Raw genomic sequence first — 18,253 nt, forward strand, 5'->3', positions numbered from 1 at the left:
GCCATACACGGTTCTAAGAAACGGGGCAAGACCTGATCCATTAATGGGCATCCGATCAACTTGGGTCAGTGATGCTCAAAACTTTTGGGGGCACCACTGTGCCCATCAAACGCAGCCACTGTGCCCATCAAACGCAGCCACTGTGCCCATCAAACGCAGCCACTGTGCCCCTCAAACGCAGCCAGTGTGCCCATCAAATGCAGCCACTGTGCCCATCAAACGCAGCCACTGTGCCCCTCAAACGCAGCCACTGTGCCCCTCAAACGCAGCCAGTGTGCCCATCAAATGCAGCCACTGTGCCATCAAACGCAGGCACTGTGCACCTCAAACGCAGCCATTGTGCTCATCAAATGCAGCCACTGTGCCTATCAAAGGCAGCCACTGTGCCCCTCAAACACAGCCACTGTGCCCCTCAAATGCAGCCACTGTGCCATCAAACGCAGCCACTGTGCCCATCAATTGCCGCCAGTGTGCTCATCAATTGCTCCAAGGTGCCCATCAAATGCAGCCACTGTGCCCATCAAACGTAGCCACTGTGCCCATCGAACACAGCCAGTGGGTGTGCATCAAATGCAGCCACTGTGCCCATCAAACGCAGCCACTGTGCCCATCAATTGCCGCCAGTGTGCTCATCAATTGCCCCAAGGTGCCCATCAAATGCAGCCACTGTGCCATCAAATGCAGCCACTGTGCCATCAAACGTAGCCACTGTGCCCATCAAATGCAGCCAGTGTCCTCATCAATTGCCCCAAAGTGCCCATCAAATGCAGCCACTGTACCATGAAATGCAGCCACTGTGCCATCAAACGTAGCCACTGTGCCCATCAAATGCAGCCAGTGTGCCCATCAATGCAGCCACTGTGCCATGAAACGCATCCACTGTGCCCATCAAATGCAGTCACTGTACTAAACGCACCCACTGTGCCATCAACTGCAGCCACTGTGCTCATCACATTCAGTCACTGTACTAAATGCAGCCACTGTGCCCATCAAATTCAGCCACTGTGCCCATCAAACGCTGCCACTGTACCTATAAATTGCCATCACTGTGCTCATCAAACGCAGTCACTGTGCCCATGAAACGCAGCCACTGTGCCCATCAAATGCAGTCACTGTACTAAACGCACCCACTGTGCCCATGAAACGCAGCCACTGTGCCCATTAAATGCAGTCACTGTACTAAACGCACCCACTGTGCCCATGAAACGCAGCCACTGTGCCCATTAAATGCAGTCACTGTACTAAACGCACCCACTGTGCCCATGAAACGCAGCCACTGTGCACATGAAATGCTGCCAGTGCGCATCCCCCGTCTGCCCCACCTGTCTCGGTGGGGCAGCAGGCGGTGATGGCGGCAGGCGGTGACTGGTGTCTGGTGTCCTCCACACTCCTCGATGTCTTCTCCCGTCCTCTGCTATGATTGGATGCCTGATAGGCGGTGTCCATCCAATCACAGCGCCTGTCGTTTCTGCCAATCAGGTGACAGTTAACACAGACCCGAGCACCTGATTGGCGGAGAGGCGGTTCAGCGTTAGGAAAGCGAATGTGAACGCTGAGTGAAATGCAAGCGCCCAGCATGGTGCCCGCTGTTCACCTTTTTGGACGCCTATAAGAGCCTATGGCTCCAGTCAGGTACATTCAAAAAACAACCCCCGCCGTTGTAATTCAGGTCCCCGAAAAGGGGCCGGACACCTGAATAGGGGGTGTCGGCAGCGACCATAGAGAGATTCATGCAATGCATGAATCTCTCTATGGTGATAGACAGGTGGCAGGAGACGGAGATGTGCCCTTTATGGAGGCACCACCGCTGGTCTCACGTTACCCCTCAACTGTCCCCAGGTGACCAATGGGAGAAGCCTTTCGGCCCATAATTTTTGGGTCAGAAATCTGGTTAGAACGATGTTCCTTACTCCGAACATTCAAAAATGCGGCAGATGCCTCAAATTCTTCCTGGCCACAAAAACAAAAAATAAAATCAGCTCGGTAGATGAAGGCGTTTTTTTTTTTTTTTGCACGTTGAGGAACCTCAGAAGACCTCGGAGATGCCTCCATTGTTCTCGGCCCTCCTTGCCTGGGCTCTTCCATCTGGCCTCTCCTGGTGGGTCACGGGTCACACACACAGTCCAAGCTGAGGGCAATGGTTGTGATTTAGGTGGGTCACTGACCTCAGGGAAACACTGAAACAGATACTTGGCCTCCTCTAGAGTTCTGTACAAAGGCCAGAGAAGACGATTAACCCAACATGGTCACCCCGGTGACACGCTAAGACTCCGGCGCTCCGTCTAATCCACACCGTCCAGTGAGGGACTGTCAGGAGAGATGTCACAACAATGGTGAAGGATGTCTTACTAATAGGGGTGAGCGAAAATTGTCCAGCTTCGTTTCTTTTAAAATTTTGGCAAAATTTTTGGACATTTTTCCCGGAGATTTGGCTCTTTAGGCAAAACGCATTGTAGTCGAAAGCGAAAAAATAAGGGCCATATTCTCAAACAAGTTACGCCGGTGTATCTACTGATACACCGGCGTAAATCGAATTTCCCGCCGGCGTATCATTGTTTTGTATTCACAAAACAAGATACGCCGGATTTAGGCTAGGATCCGACTAGTGTAAGTCACTTACACTGTCGGATCCTAAATGTAATTTGCCGCCGGCCGCTAGGTGGCGTTTACGTTCAGGTCTCATTTGTTTATGCAAATGAGCCTTATACGCCGATTCCCGAACGAAATTGCGTCGCGTAACCGTCGCTTATGTCGTTTGCGTAAGCGTAAGGTTACCCCTGCTATATGAGGGGTAACCTTACGTCAGTCCCACGTATGCCATGTTAAGTATGGCGTCGGGTCCGCGTCGTCTTTTCCCGTCGGGTACGTCGTTTTACTAAGTCGTTCTTGAATAGGACTTTACGTCAATGACGCACACGTCTGCGTCATTGACGTTTTCCGTCTAGAACTGGAGCATGCACACTGGGCTATTTTAAGCCCGTCGCATGCGCAGTTCGAACGGCACAGGGGCGCGCTTAATTTAAATACAAGCCGCCCCCTTGGAATCACGCGGGGATACGCCGGGCCAATTACACTACGCCGCCCCAAACTACGGAGCAAGTGTTTGGGGAATACAGCACTTGCTCCTGTAAGTTGGGGCGGCGTAGTGTAAATGGCTTACGCGACGCCGCCGCAGAAACTACAAGAATCTGGCCCTAAGGGTGCAATGAGCTTTAAATTGCTTTTTTTGTGTGTGTGTATTTTGTTGTTTGTTGAAAATAAAGTAACTGTATTTTAATAAATAGTTAATAAATAAATACTATAATATATTATATGATAATATAATACAATATAATATAATAATAAAAATAATATAATTATAAATAATACAATTCTAAATGCATAAATAAATAATAAATAAATTAGGTAACAGTATTGAAATAAATAGTTAATAAATAAGTAAATAATAACAAATAATAATATTAAAAGTAAAAAATGTGGAAATTTTCTCGAAAATTTGGCTCTTTAAGCAAACGGCATTGCAGTCCAAGAGGAAAGCGAAAATTAAGGGTATAATGGGCTTTAAATTGTTTTCTTTTTGTGTGTATTTTGTTGTTTGCTGTAAATAAAGTAACTGTATCTAAATAAATACTATAATATATTATATGATAATATAATACAATCTAAGATAATATAATATTAAAACTAATATAATTATAAATAATACAATTCTAAATGCATAAATAAATAATAAATAAAATAGGTAGCGGTAATGAAATAAATAGATAATAAATACATAAATAAGTAAATAATAACAAATAATAATATTAAAAGTAAAAATTCAGGACATTTTGGCGAAAATTTGGCTCTTTAGGCAAAACGCCTTGTAGTCCAAGAGGAAAGCGAAAAATTAAGGGTGCAATGGACTTTAAATTGATTTTTTTTATTGTGTGTGTGTGTGTATTTTGTTGTTTGCTGAAAATAAAGTAACTGTATTTAAATAAATACTATGCTATAGTATAATACAATATAATATAAAAAATAATATAATTATAAATATTACAATTCTAAATGCATAAATAAATAAATAAAATAGGTAACTGTAATGAAATAAATAGTTAATAAATACATAAATAAGTAAATAATAACAAATAATAATATTAAAAGTAATATAATTATAAACAATAATAAATACAATAGGTAACTGTAATAAAATAAATAGTTAATAAATACACATATAAGTAAATAATAAAAAAAATAATATTATTAAAAGTAATATAATTATAAATAATAAAATAATAAATAAATGCACTGTAAACAAATATGGTAGTTGCAATATACAAATGTTTGTCAGCTGGTGCTTTTATTTTTATTTCATTTTTTTATTATTTATTTTACTTTTTTTCACATCCTGCAAGAATAAGTCAAATAACAAAATACACAAAATATAAAGCACAAATTAAGACAAATATATTCTTGGGTCCTGTTACTTTAAGTTTTTATTTGTAATTTTTTTTTTTTTTTAGGGGGATCTAACAATAATAAAGGGACATTCCATCATATATCACACCAGAGTTAACTCACAAAGCTTTTTAAAACAAATAGGTAACTGTAATAAAAAAACTTATTAAACTTGTTAATAAACATATAAATAAGTGAATAAAATTAAATAACAGTGCTAGAAAAATATATAATTATAAACAATAAAATAATAAATAAAATGTAAATAAATAGTTACAATAATCACATATTTTTAAACTGGTGCTTTTATATTTTTATTTACTTATTTATTTTAAAATAACTGTAATTAAATATATAGTTCATAAACAAATAAGAAAATAATATAATAATAAATAATATGATAAAAAATTATAAAATAATAAATACATTAATTAAATTAAAGTATTAAAGTATTTTTGTATATTTTTTGTGGGTCCGGAACAGGCTCTCTCTATACATATATGAAATAATAAAGTTTTGAAGAAATTCCACTATGATGTGAACTATGACTGAGACCGTGAATGAACGCAAAACTGATTAAGTCTCCTGAATGAGTTCTCTGAGGTGGAAAAAAATATAATAATTAAATGTAAATAATAAGTTACAATATACAATTATTTGTAAGCTGGTGCTTTTATTTTGTTACTTTTATCATATCCTCTGAAGAAATAAGTCAAACAATGAAATGTACAAAATAAAAGGGAACAAATTATGACAAATATATTCTTGGGGGCTGTCACTTTAAATCTCTATTTGTATATTTTTTTTGTGGGGGAAAAAAAGTCTAATAATAATAAAGCTGACTGAAAAGGGAAATTCCATCATATATTACACTAGATTTAACACACAAAGCTTTAAAAAAAAAAAATAGGTAACTGTAATAAAAAAAGTTAATACATACATAAATAAGTAAATAATAATAAATAACAATGCTAACAATGAATATAATTATAAACAATAACATAATGAATAAAACGCAAATAAATAGTTACAATACTCACATATTTTTAAGCTGGTGCTTTTATATTTTTATTTAGTTATTTTTACTTTTTTTCAAACCCTGTAAAGAAAAAATAAAATGAAAAGGAACAAATTAAGACAAATGCTTTGTTGGGTGCTGTCATTTAAAAAATGTATTTTTGCATTTCTCAAAAAAAAATAAAAAAAATGTGGAAATAAAGTCTAATAATAATAAAGCTGATTGGGAAAGAGAAATTCCATCATATATCAAAGCTTTTAAAAAAATAGGTAACTGTAATAAAAACATTTTTTTAACATTTTTTAATAAATACATAAATAAGTAAATAATAATAAATAACAACGCTAAAAAATAATATAATTATAAACAATAAAATAATAAATAAAATGTAAATAAATAGTTACAATGATCACATATTTTTTTAAGCTGTTGATTTTATATTTTTATTTACTTATTTATTTATTTGTACTTTTTTCATACCCTGTAAATAAAAAATAAAATAAAAAAAGGAACAAAATAAGACTAAATGCTTTGTTGGGTGCTGTCACTTACAATTTAAATTTTTACCTTTCTCAAAAAAAAAATGGTGGGAAAAAAGTTCTAATAATAATAAAGCTGATTGGGAAATTCCATCATATATCACACTCGATTCAACTCACAAAGTTTTAATACAAGGATACAGCCCTCTAATTTTGCCATGTGATTGCAATTTTTCAAATCCAGAGCCCTCCTCACCCCTGACGTAAACGGCGCGCAAAATGAAGTCTAATAACAATAAAATACACACAATAAAAAAAATAAAAAAATAAAAACACAAACAATGCAAACTACATAGGAAAGTTTTGTTAAAGGTGTCAATTTTATTTTATTATAATAATAATAATAATAATAATAATTATATATATATATATATATATATATATATATATATATATATATATATATATTAGCATATTCGCCCTAAGCAGAAAAATATGTCCAAATTAGAAGATAATTTCACCAAAATTATGTCAAAATAAGTAATTAATTGTTAAAAAAAATAAATAATAATAATAATTCCCTGTGGCATCTGTGGTCATGCTTAGGCACCGAGGCATCACACCCTGTAGCAACCAATCAGAAAATGCCATTTATTGTTTAGGCAGCTCTGCTGAAAAAAGGTGAAAGCTGATTGGTTGACACTCAGCATGTTGCCATTGCTTCTCCGTTACTCTTATTATTAAAACAAGAATCTACATGAAGTAAATGACCACATCAAGTCTTCATGTTTTTCTTTGGGTCTTCTCATTACCCATCAAAGCCATTGGGGGATGCACACTGGCAGCATTTGATGGGCACAGCGTCAGCAATTGATGGGGCACAGTAGCGGCAATTGATGGGCACACTGGCAGCATTTGATGGGCACAGCGTCAGCAATTGATGGGAACAGTAGCGGCAATTGATGGGCACAGCGTCATCAATTGATGGCCACAGTAGCAACAATTGATAGGCACAGTGGTGGCAATTGATGGGCACAATGGCTGCATTTGATGGGCACAGGGTCAGCAATTGATGGGGCACAGTAGCGGCAATTGATGGGCACGCTGGCAGCAGTTGATGGGAACAGTAGCGGCAATTGATGGGCACACTGGCAGCAATTGATGTGGTACACTGGCAGCAATTGATGGGAACAGTAGCGGCAATTGATGGGCACACTGGCAGCAATTGATGAGCACACTGGCAGCAATTGATGGGCACAGTGTCAGCAATTGATGGGCACAGTAGTGGCAATTGATGCAGCACACTAGCAGCAATTTATGGGCACACTGGCAGCAATTGATGGGCACAGTGTCAGCAATTGGTGGGCACATTAGTGGCAATTGATGCGGCACACTGGCAGCAATTGATGGGCACACTGGCAGCAATTGATCGGCACAGTGTCAGCAATTGGTGGGCACAGTAGTGGCAATTGATGCGGCACACTGGCAGCAATTGATGAGCACAGTGTCAGCAATTGATGGGCACAGTAGTGGCAATTGATGGGCACACTGGCAGCAATTGATGGGCACAGTGTCAGCAATTGATGCGGCACACTGGCGGAAATTGAAGGGCACACTGGCAGCAATTGATGGGCACAGTGTCAGCCATTAATGGGCACACTGGCAGTAATTGATGGGCACAGTAGTGGCAATTGATGGGTACACTGGCTGCATTTAATGGGCACACTGGCAGCAATTGATGGGCACAGTGTCAGCCATTAATGGGCACACTAGCAGCAATTGATGGGCACAGTGTCAGCAATTGATGGGCACAGTAGTGGCAATTGATGGGCACAGTGGCAGCAATTGATGGGCACACTGGCAGCAATTGGTGGGCACAGTAGCTGCAATTGATGAGCACACTGGGAGCAATTGATGGGCACACTGGCAGCAATTGATGAGCACACTGGCAGCAATTGATGGGCACACTGACAGCAATTGATGGGCACAGTAATGGCAATTGATGAGCACACTGGCAGCAATTGATGAGCACAGTGTCAGCAATTGATGGGCACAGTAGTGGAAATTGATGGGCACACTGGCTGCATTTGATGGGCACAGGGTCAGTAATTGATGGGCACACTGGCAGCAATTGATGGGCACAGTGTCAGCAATTGATGCGGCACACTGGCAGCAATTGATGGGCACACTGGCAGCAATTGATGGGCACAGTAATGGCAATTGATGAGCACACTGGCAGCAATTGATGGGCACAGTGTCAGCAATTGATGGGCACAGTAGTGGCAATTGATGGGCACAGTAGTGGCAATTGATGGGCACACTGGCTGCATTTCATGGGCACACTGGCAGCAATTGATGGGCACAGTGTCAGCCATTAATGGGCACACTAGCAGCAATTGATGGGCACAGTAGTGGCAATTGATGGGCACACTGGCTGCATTTGATGGGCACACTGGCAGCAATTGATGGGCACAGTGTCAGCCATTAATGGGCACACTAGCAGCAATTGATGGGCATAGTGTCAGCAATTGATGGGCACAGTAGCAGCATTTGATGGGCACAGTGGCAGCAATTAATGGGCACAGTAGCGGCAATTTTTTTAGCACAGTGGCTGCGTTTGAGGGGCACAGTGGCTGTGTTTGATGGGCACAGTAGCGGCAATTGCTAGGTAGAGTGGCTGCAACAATCACTGGATCTGGTTTCTTCCCTTTAGTTGGTCTCCAGTGAAGAGAGAAGGTTGGACTTTCCTCTCATTTATCGGATAATCCCCCCCCCCCTCTCTGATTCCTGTATCTGGAGGGACATGAAAGGCGTCTCTTTATGGGACTTGTAGTGTTTGCGTTGGATTTCTCTCCCTTTTATCCCGGCGTTCTCTTTGTTCTTGTTGAACACGCGAAGGATCATCGCAGCACCTGCTCTTCCCACCATTGTTCTGAATGGAGGATCATTGTCGCCCCCCCCCCCATAGATTCTGTGAAAGGCGACACCCTCACCTGATACACTCCGAGTCCTTTCACATGGAAATTAGTTTAATCGGCCCCCAGATTTGGAAACAAAACCCAAAACAAACCTACCGGGAGGGGGAAATACCAGATTATTTTATCTCCGGCTATCAACCAGAGAAGGAAAACCCGGAGATCTTCCACCCAATAATGATAAAAATCTCTGCATGTCGCATCTTTTCCTTCCCTTTGATTTGGGAAATATTATGGAGATGAATTATATTCTGACTCCACCCACCTTATGCATTTTTTTAACCTTATGCATGTCGGGGGGGGGGGTGGCGACAAGCTGCCCCCCCCCCAAGTTTCCTTAATGCCTTGATGCCAGGTGTAAGCAACAACTTACCGTGCAGCAAGCGTGCTCCCTGCACCAGTGGCGGCCATTGTTCTATTTTGGGGGGCCACCATTAGCGGCCATTGTTCTATTTTGGGGGGGGGCACCAGTGGCGGCCATTGCTCTATTTTGGGGGGGGGGGGGCGCAAACAAACCAGACGCCACAAACCCCATCCCCCCCCCGTCGCTCTCTCGCTCGTTCGACAGTTTGCAGCCCAGCCACACATGTACCTCATCTAGGTCGCGAGCATCGTCGGATCCTTCCTGCGTCTCCTCCTCCTCCTCGGCGGCCAATACGGCAGCTTCTCCTCTCGGGCCAATCGGGTCTCAGGCAGGGACCCGCTTCCTGATTGGCCAGGAGGAGAATCATGATGACGATAGCGAATATTGATTAGCTATTGTCACACAAATCGGGTGGGCTCGGGGGCGCAGAGCCCACCCTTTTTGAAGCCAATTAGAGCCGATTGGAATTCGTGTGTCTGGTGCCCTGCATGTAGATTAGGGGCCAGATGCATGGATTAGGGGGGCAGCACCCATGCTCCCCGTAGGGATGGGCCGCCACTGCCCTGCATTCTACCAGCATTGTGGCCAGCGGGTACCAGAAAGCTCCCGATCAGTGCCAAGACAAGGTCACCCAGAGCAAAGTTTCTAAACTGCGCCCCCCCCTTCCCATTCATGATGTGCAAGCTTAGGGGGTGCGCAACCCATACCTCCCCCTGTTTCTCCCCTCGCTGCTCCCAGTCTCCCCCCCCCTATCCTGGCCCTGCTCTAGATGCATACACCTGTAGCTTTCTGATAAGGTGACCGCTGTGACAGTCAATCACAGCGGTCACATGACCCGAATGCCTGCCTCCATCTCCCGACTTTTAGAACTCTTAAAGGGTCGGGAAGGGGTCGGCACGGAGAGATTAAATACTTACCTGAGCCCGATCTCTATCCAGCGCTGTGCCTAAGAGCGGCCGCTCTCTCCATTCTCTCACAATTAGAACTCCTCTCCCTCCTCACTGGTCGTAATTGACAGCAGCATAGACCAATGGCTCCCACTGCTGCCTCTGAGCCTATGAGGTGGGAGAGAGCGGGGAGAGTGTGGAAAACATACCCTTGCTCATTTTCTGTATCCAAACTTCTATGGCTGAAACCCGGTGCTCTGTCTGGCAAGTTTCGTCCCATGTGCAGCTCAATCACAATCAGGGGAGGGCTGGCGGCGTTAGGCCTGGGGGGCAAGTTCAGTCAAGTGGCCATTGAACCGCCAAATCAGCTCACCATCTATGGCCCATCTGTTTTTTCAATGCAGCCTCACCAGTGCAGTCAACTCCAGTGCCCATCAATGCAGCCTGATCGATCACTGGGCAGGTTACATGGGGGGTCAGCTATGGGTTTCAGGGTCTCACCCCAGTGATCTCAGCAGGTCCTTGCATGCCACAGCCTCCTGGGGGGTAATGCTCCTGGCCCTGGGGTCAAGTTGCAGCCAGCACCCAGCCATGCGTCCCGACTCCCTGAGACACCCTGCCTTTGCCTGCTTACAAAAATCCAGTCTCCGGGAGTTGTAGTTTACTCTGTGCTGCTCTGTTTTCCACCCACCGGGAGCTTGAGCGTGGACTACAACTCCCGGAATGCAACAGCTAGCGGTCGGCCGCAGTGGCCATGCCCCAGGCCCAACTTCCTAGACCAGAATAAAAAAAATGGTAGCGGGCAGCTGCTGCTGACCATTTTGAACATAAGTCAGGGCGGCCTGGGAGGCAATTGCCACCCTGCCCCCTGGCCCAGCCCTCCCCTGATCACAATTATAAAGCCGGAAACTCTGTGAACTCTTTATTGCCTATATTCCAGCATACACAGCGTTTCGACCTATATGGCCTTCTTCATAGCATATGCTATGTTATAGCTATACTATGAGGGAGGCCTACTGGCCAAAACGCGTTCACATTTTTACACTGTATATGTTATTTCTGAGTCAGGAAACAGTCCCGTACTTAATTTTTTGTTTTATTGAGGGGATAAAACTTGGATAGGGATTAGGAGAATTATGGTATGCCAACTTGACTTTAAACAACTTCAGGAGCAACGTTTCCTTGTATACAGTCTATATACGGTCCTCACTTCCTCTGGCACACTGCAGAACTACATCTGGCACACTGCTTGTGGATTTAGAGCAAAAAAAGGGTTGTAAACACTAGTTTAAAAAAAAACAAAAAAAACGTGATACTTGCCTCCACTGTGCAGTTCTGGGGTCCCTCAGCAGCGCTGGTGGCTCCTCCCCACATCTAGCATCCACGTTGGAGAGGCGCTCTCCTTGGTGGACACCCGTGCAGACACGCTCCCGAGTCCAGCATCTGTGTCCATTCACACAGAATGCAGGACTCGGCTCTCCCCCCCCCAGGCGCCATGTCATTGGATTTGATTGACAGCAGTGGGAGCCAATGGCTGCGCTGATATCAATCTATTCAATCCAGACACGAGACACCAGGTAGAGATGGTGTGCTCGTTCCCGGCCGGAGAAAGAACGGGGTTCAGGTAAGTAAATTGGGGGCTCGGGGGGGCCGCATAGAATGCAAACCGTGAGGGTTTACAACCCTTTAAGTGTGTAGAAACATTGCAGTGGTCCGCTTGATCACTCCTGTGGTCACTGATCCCAGCACCACCTCTTCAGGCACTGCCTGCCCACCTGGCTGTAGCTGCCCCATTTACTAGCCAACCTAGCTACTTCTCCACAGTCCTCTCAGACTGACACTCTCTCCCTCCACAGTCCTCCCAGACTTACACTCTCTCCCTCCACAGTCCTCTCTGATTGATCATTCACCAACCGGCTGACATCTCAGGGGACCACCTGGACGTGCTGACCTGCTCATGCTGTCCTCTCTTTGCTCCTATGCCTCCAGGAATGATTACTCCGTGTGTTGAAGAGGGTCCCTCCAGGACCCGAGCCCCCCCCCCAGACTAGGGGGCACCCTCAAGGACCACGACAGCCTCATCAGCACTCCTTCTCCTTCTTCCACCCCTGCTGGCATGACTTATGCCTATTTATAAAGGGGCCTGCCCCCTGCCAGCCTATTTGCTGGGCATTGGCCTGGGGCCCTCATAAATACGCCAGGAAACTCCTCCTAACTTCTGCCCACTACATCTGGAAGCTTCTCCAAGGTTCCAGAAGGCAGGGGGAGGCACCAGAAGAGCTGCTCCCCGAGTCACTCAACTCTAACCCAGGCTCAACTCAACTCAATTTTCCTACACTACAAGCCATGTACATCTAGCATGCTAGAGGGTGCTACAATAGCATCATGGGGGGTAGGGGCAGTTGTGCTGGTGCCGGCGGACCGTGGGGGGGGTTGTTCGCTCCCCCCCCCAAAAAAAAACACCAGGCGCCACTGGCTTTGAATGCTCATTGTAAGAAGCTCACAGTGTGCAGTAAAAGCAAGCAGAGTAAGCAGTTTTAGTATAACTGTGGAAGACGGAAGGGAAGGCCGGAGTTCAGCTTTAAGAAATTCCGATGTTCTCATCATCTGAACAGTTGTGGAAACGTTTATCCACTAATCAGATTTGTATATTGCGGTTCTTCTCTTACATGAAAAATAACTTGCATTTAATTTTTACTGCTCCATTAAAGCTGATAAACAGATGCTGCGACTCTGCTGCGGTCCCTATCACACCAGCAGCTGCCTGAGCCGCCTGTGCCAATTTATCATTATAGAAGTAATTATGTTGGGAAACGGCAAACACAAACACACACTTCGGCAAACTTTTCAGGAATGTCCACAATTTCCTTAGCAACTAATAAACACTTCATCTATCGGGCTGTTTTTTTATTATTAGGGCTTGGAAAAGTACTTATGGTAATGGTTGGATTAGCAGATGTAAATGTTTTAAGTATATTTTATGATATTTTGCTCTTTTCAGAAATTATTACTGGGGAATTAATAATATAAACAGCGGAGAGATGGCTGGACCCATAGAAGTTCAGTTGTAGGAGTATTTTAATCAATCATTTTAGGAGCATAAGAACATTTAATTAAATTATTACTTTTTAAGAAAAGATAACTTGAATGTCATGAAAACCAAGCTTGCCAGTTGACTATGGAACAAAGCGAAGCTTGCCAGTTGACTATGGAGCAGAGCCAAGCTTGCCAGTTGACTATGGAGCAGAGCCAAGCTTGCCAGTTGACTATGGAACAAAGCTAAGCTTGCTAGTTGACTATGGAGCAGAGCCAAGCTTGCCAGTTGACTAGGGAGCAGAGCCAAGCTTGCCAGTTTACTATGGAGCAAAGCTAAGCTTGTCAGTTGACTAGGGAGCAGGGCCAAGCTTGCCAGTTTACTATGGAGCAAAGCCAAGCTTGTCAGCCGACTATGGAGCAGAGCCAAGCTTACCAGTTGACTATGGAGCAGAGCCAAGCTTGCCAGTTGACTACGGAACAAAGCTAAGCTTGCCAGTTGACTATGGAGCATAGCCAAGCTTGCCAGTTGACCATGGGACAAAGCTAAGCTTGCCAGTTGACTATGGAGCAGAGCCAAGCTTGCCAGTTGTCTATGGAGCAGAGCCAAGCTTGCCAGTTGACTATGGAACAAAGCTAAGATTACCAGTTTACTATGGAGCAGAGCCAAGCTTGCCAGTTGACTAGGGAGCAGAGCCAAGCTTGCCAGTTTACTATGGAGCAAAGCTAAGCTTGTCAGTTGACTAGGGAGCAGGGCCAAGCTTGCCAGTTTACTATGGAGCAAAGCCAAGCTTGTCAGCCGACTATGGAGCAGGGCCAAGCTTGCCAGTTGACTATGGAGCAGGGCCAAGCTTGCCAGTTGTCTATGGAGCAGAGCCAAGCTTGTCAGTTGACTATGGAGCAGAGCCAAGCTTGCCAGTTTACTATGGAGCAAAGCTAAGCTTGCAGGTTGACTGGGGAGCAGAGCCAAGCTTGCCAGTTTACTATGGAGCAAAGCTAAGCTTGTCAGTTGACTAGGGAGCAGGGCCAAGCTTGTCAGTTTACTATGGAGCAAAGCCAAGCTTGTCAGCCGACTATGGAGCGGAGCCAAGCTTGCCAGTTGACTATGGAGCAGAGCCAAGCTTGCCAGTTGACTATGGAACAAAGCTAAGCTTGCCAGTTGACGATGGAGCAGAGCCAAGCTTGCCAGTTGACTATGGGACAAAGCTAAGCTTGTCAGTTGACTATTGAGCAGAGCCAAGCTTTCCAGTTGACTATGGAGCAAAACTAAGCTTGCCAGTTGACTATGGAGCAGAGCCAAGCTTGCCAGTTGACTATGGAACAAAGCTCAGCTTGCCAGTTCAATATGGAGCAGAGCCAAGCTTGTCAGTTGACTATGGAACAAAGCTAAGCTTGCCAGTTGACTGTGGAGCAGAGCCAAGCTTGTTAGTTGACTATGGAGCAGAGCCAAGCTTTCCAGTTGATTACTGACCACTAACCATCAATGTAAGGGACATTTCTCCCACTGACCTCAGATGATTGCTCCCTGAAACATGAAAAATGATTTTATTATTTTAAGGGTCCCTTCGGGTGAAAAGGTTTAGAGAGGCCGCTCTACATTATCTAAGGAGACGGCTAAATTTCAAAATGGTGTCTGTCAACTTTAGGAAAGTTCCGCACTTACGCAACCCTTAAAAAATCAAAATTTTCCATCCGGTTTAGAGGATCTAAAAATATCATTGTCGGGGAGTTTTAGAATTTTTTTTCCCAAGAGAGCAAGAAGGAGCACTTCAGAATGTCAGAGCGTTACCCGTCTGTGATAGATGATCGCCCGGCGTCCCGTCCTCTCATCTCTTTCTATGAAGATAACGATCTGCAGGTGTGGTGGCCTTCCTTCCCCCCATACTGAACGGCACATCAGGTGGTAATAAGTGACTCTGGACTGTCTGTAGGTCCTCAGAAGAAAGAGAAACCCAAGGAAAAATGTTGGAATGTGACACAAAGCCGAGACCAATTTAACGTAGAACTAAAGGCCAAACTTGGATGGAGTAATGGAGGGTTATATCGCCACCTGTGTCCCATTGGGGGGGGGGGATTTCCCTTCACTTCCTGTCCCCATAGCCAAACAGGAAGTGAGAGGAAATCCCTGCAAATTGAGGGAATTCCTTGGGACCCCCCCCCCCCCTAGTGTCCCCATTGAAAGATTTCCCCTCTATGACATTTCTGGGGACAACCCAAAATATGGGATGAATCTCAATGTATGGCATTGCTTATTTTCTTTTCTTTGATTGGTTGCTCTTTGTTTTTATGTGAAACTCTTCAATAAAGGTTATTGAAAAAAAGAAAAACAGGGGGTTCTAATCCCTCTCCACTTTATCTAAAAAAATGTTGCCTTTAGTTATACTTAACCACTTAAGGACCGCCGCACGCCGATGTACGTCGGCAGAGCGGCACGACCGGGCACAAGGGCGTACAGGTACGTCCCCTTTAAGATTCCAGCCGTGGGTTGCGCGGGCCGCCGCCGCCCTCGTGACCCGGTCCTGAGCTCCGTGACCGCGCCCGCAGGACCCGATCGCCGCCGGTTTCCCCGCGATCGGGTCACAGAGCTGAAGAACGGGGAGAGGTGAGTGTAAGCAAACCTCTCACCGTGCTTCCTAGTGAGCCTGTCATAGGAAACGACGAGCAGTGACGTCACAGGCCAAGCCACGCCCCCACACAGTAAGAATCACTTCCTAGGGAACACTTAACCCCTTCAGCGCCCCCCTACACTGCCAGTGTAATTTTCACAGTATTTCAGGGCATTTTTATAGCACTGATCGCTGTAAAAATGACAATGGTCCCAAAAAAGCATCAAAAGTGTCCGATGCGTAATGTCGCAGTCACGAAAAAAAAATTGCAGATCGCCGCCATTACTAGTAAAGTAATAATAATAATACAAATGCCATAAAACTATTCCCTATTTTGTAGACGCAATAACTTTTGCGCAAACCAATCAGTAAACGCTTATTGCGATTTTATTTTTTACCAAAAATAGGAGAAGAATACGTATCGGCCTAAACTGAGGAAAAAATATATTTTTTATATATATTTGGGGGATATTTATTATAGCAAAAAGTTAAAAATATTGATATTTTTTTCAAAATTGTCGCTCTATTTTTGTTTATAGCGCAAAAAAAAAATGCAGAGGTGATCAAATACCACCAAAAGAAATCTCTATTTGTGGGGGAAAAAAGGACGTGAATTTTGTTTGGGAGCCATGTCGCACGACCGCGCAATTGTCAGTTAAAGCGACGCAGTGCCGAATCGCAAAAAGTGGCCCGGTCATTGGGCAGCCAAATTGTCCGTCCGGGGCTGAAGTGGTTAAAGGGGTTGTAAAGCTTCCCATGTTTTTTTACCTTAATGCGTCCTATTACATCATGAAATCTGTAAGCGCAAGGGGCCAGATTCACGTAGGTGAGCGGCGGCGTAACGTATCGTAGATACGTTACACCGCCGCAAGTTTTCATCGCAAGTGCCTGATTCACAAAGCACTTGCAATGAAAACCTACACTGGCAGCCTCCGGCGCAAGGCGGGCCAAATCAAATGGGCGTGTGCCATTTAAATTAGGCGCCCTCCCGCGCCGGACCTACTGCGCATGCTCAGTTTCGCAATTCCCGTCGTGCTTTGCGCGCCGTGACGTAATTTTTTCGAACGGCGACGCGCGTAGCGTACTTCCGTATTCCCGGACTTGTTACGCAAACGACATTAAATTTTAAATTTCGACGCGGGAACGACGGCCATTCTTTAGACAGCAATACGATTGGTGACTAAAGTTAGGGCACCCAAAACGACGACTAACTTTGCGACGGGAAACTAGACTAGCGGCGACGTAGCGAACGCGAAAATCCGTTGTGGATCGCCGTAACTCCTAATTTGCATACCCGACGCTGGTTTACGACGCAAACTCCCCCCAGCGGCGGCCGCGGTATTGCATCCTAAGATCCGACAGTGTAAAACAATTACATCTGTCGGATCTTATGGATATCTATGCGTAACTGATTCTATGAATCCGCCGCATAGATAGAAACAGAGATACGACGGCGAATCCCTTTTGTGAATCTGGCCCAAGGTTCACACCTCCCTTCCGACGGCGACTCGCCTTTTTTTTTGTAGCTCATATGCGTTTTTTGTTCCATAGAAACGCGTTGGAAATGCTTGATTTAAAGCGGATGTTCCACCAAAAAAATATATTAAAAGCCAGCAGGTACAAATACTGCAGCTGCTGACTTTTAATATTAGGACACTTACCTGTCCTGGTGTCCAGCGCTGTCCGCAGCAGAGGACGAGCGATCGCTCGTCTCTCTGCTGCTCCCCCCGCCATCCACGCTGAGGGAACCAGGAAGTGAAGCGCTGCGGCTTCACTGCCCGGTTCCCTACGGCGCATGCGCGAGTCGCGCCCGCCGATTGGCTCCCGCTGTGTGCTGGGAGTCGAGTGTTCCCAGCACACAACAGGGGGGCGACGGGACGTGACGCAATGCCCGTCTTTTGCCCGTGAATGCCGGGCCGGAAGTGGGTGCAAATACCTGTCTTTAGACAGGTATCTGCACCCCCCTCCCCCCTGAAAGGTGTCAAATGTGACACCGGAGGGGGGGGGGGTTCCGATCAGCGGGACTTCACTTTAGGGTGGAGAACCGCTTTAAGTGTTTTTAAACATTTCACTGTGCATTTTTTGAGTGATTTTCTAGCTCAAATGTAATAATGAAAAAAAAAAAATAATAATAATAATAATAATAATAATAATAATAAAAAATAAAATAAAAAATAAATTCAAAATAATAATAATAAAATAAATAAATAAACACAATAAATTAATAATAATAATAATAATAATAATAATAATAATAAAAAACCCTAAACATTAACCCTTATATTAACCCCTAACACTAATCCTAATATTAAGCCCTAAACCTAATCCCAATATTTAACCCTAACAATAATATTAACCCTTAACCCTAATATTAAACTCTTACCCCTACAAAGAAAGAAAGAAAGAAGGAATACATAAATAAAATCAATTAAAAACTAAATAAAACGAAAT

Source organism: Rana temporaria, chromosome 9, assembly GCF_905171775.1.
Source record: "Rana temporaria chromosome 9, aRanTem1.1, whole genome shotgun sequence".
Taxonomy (NCBI): domain Eukaryota; kingdom Metazoa; phylum Chordata; class Amphibia; order Anura; family Ranidae; genus Rana; species Rana temporaria.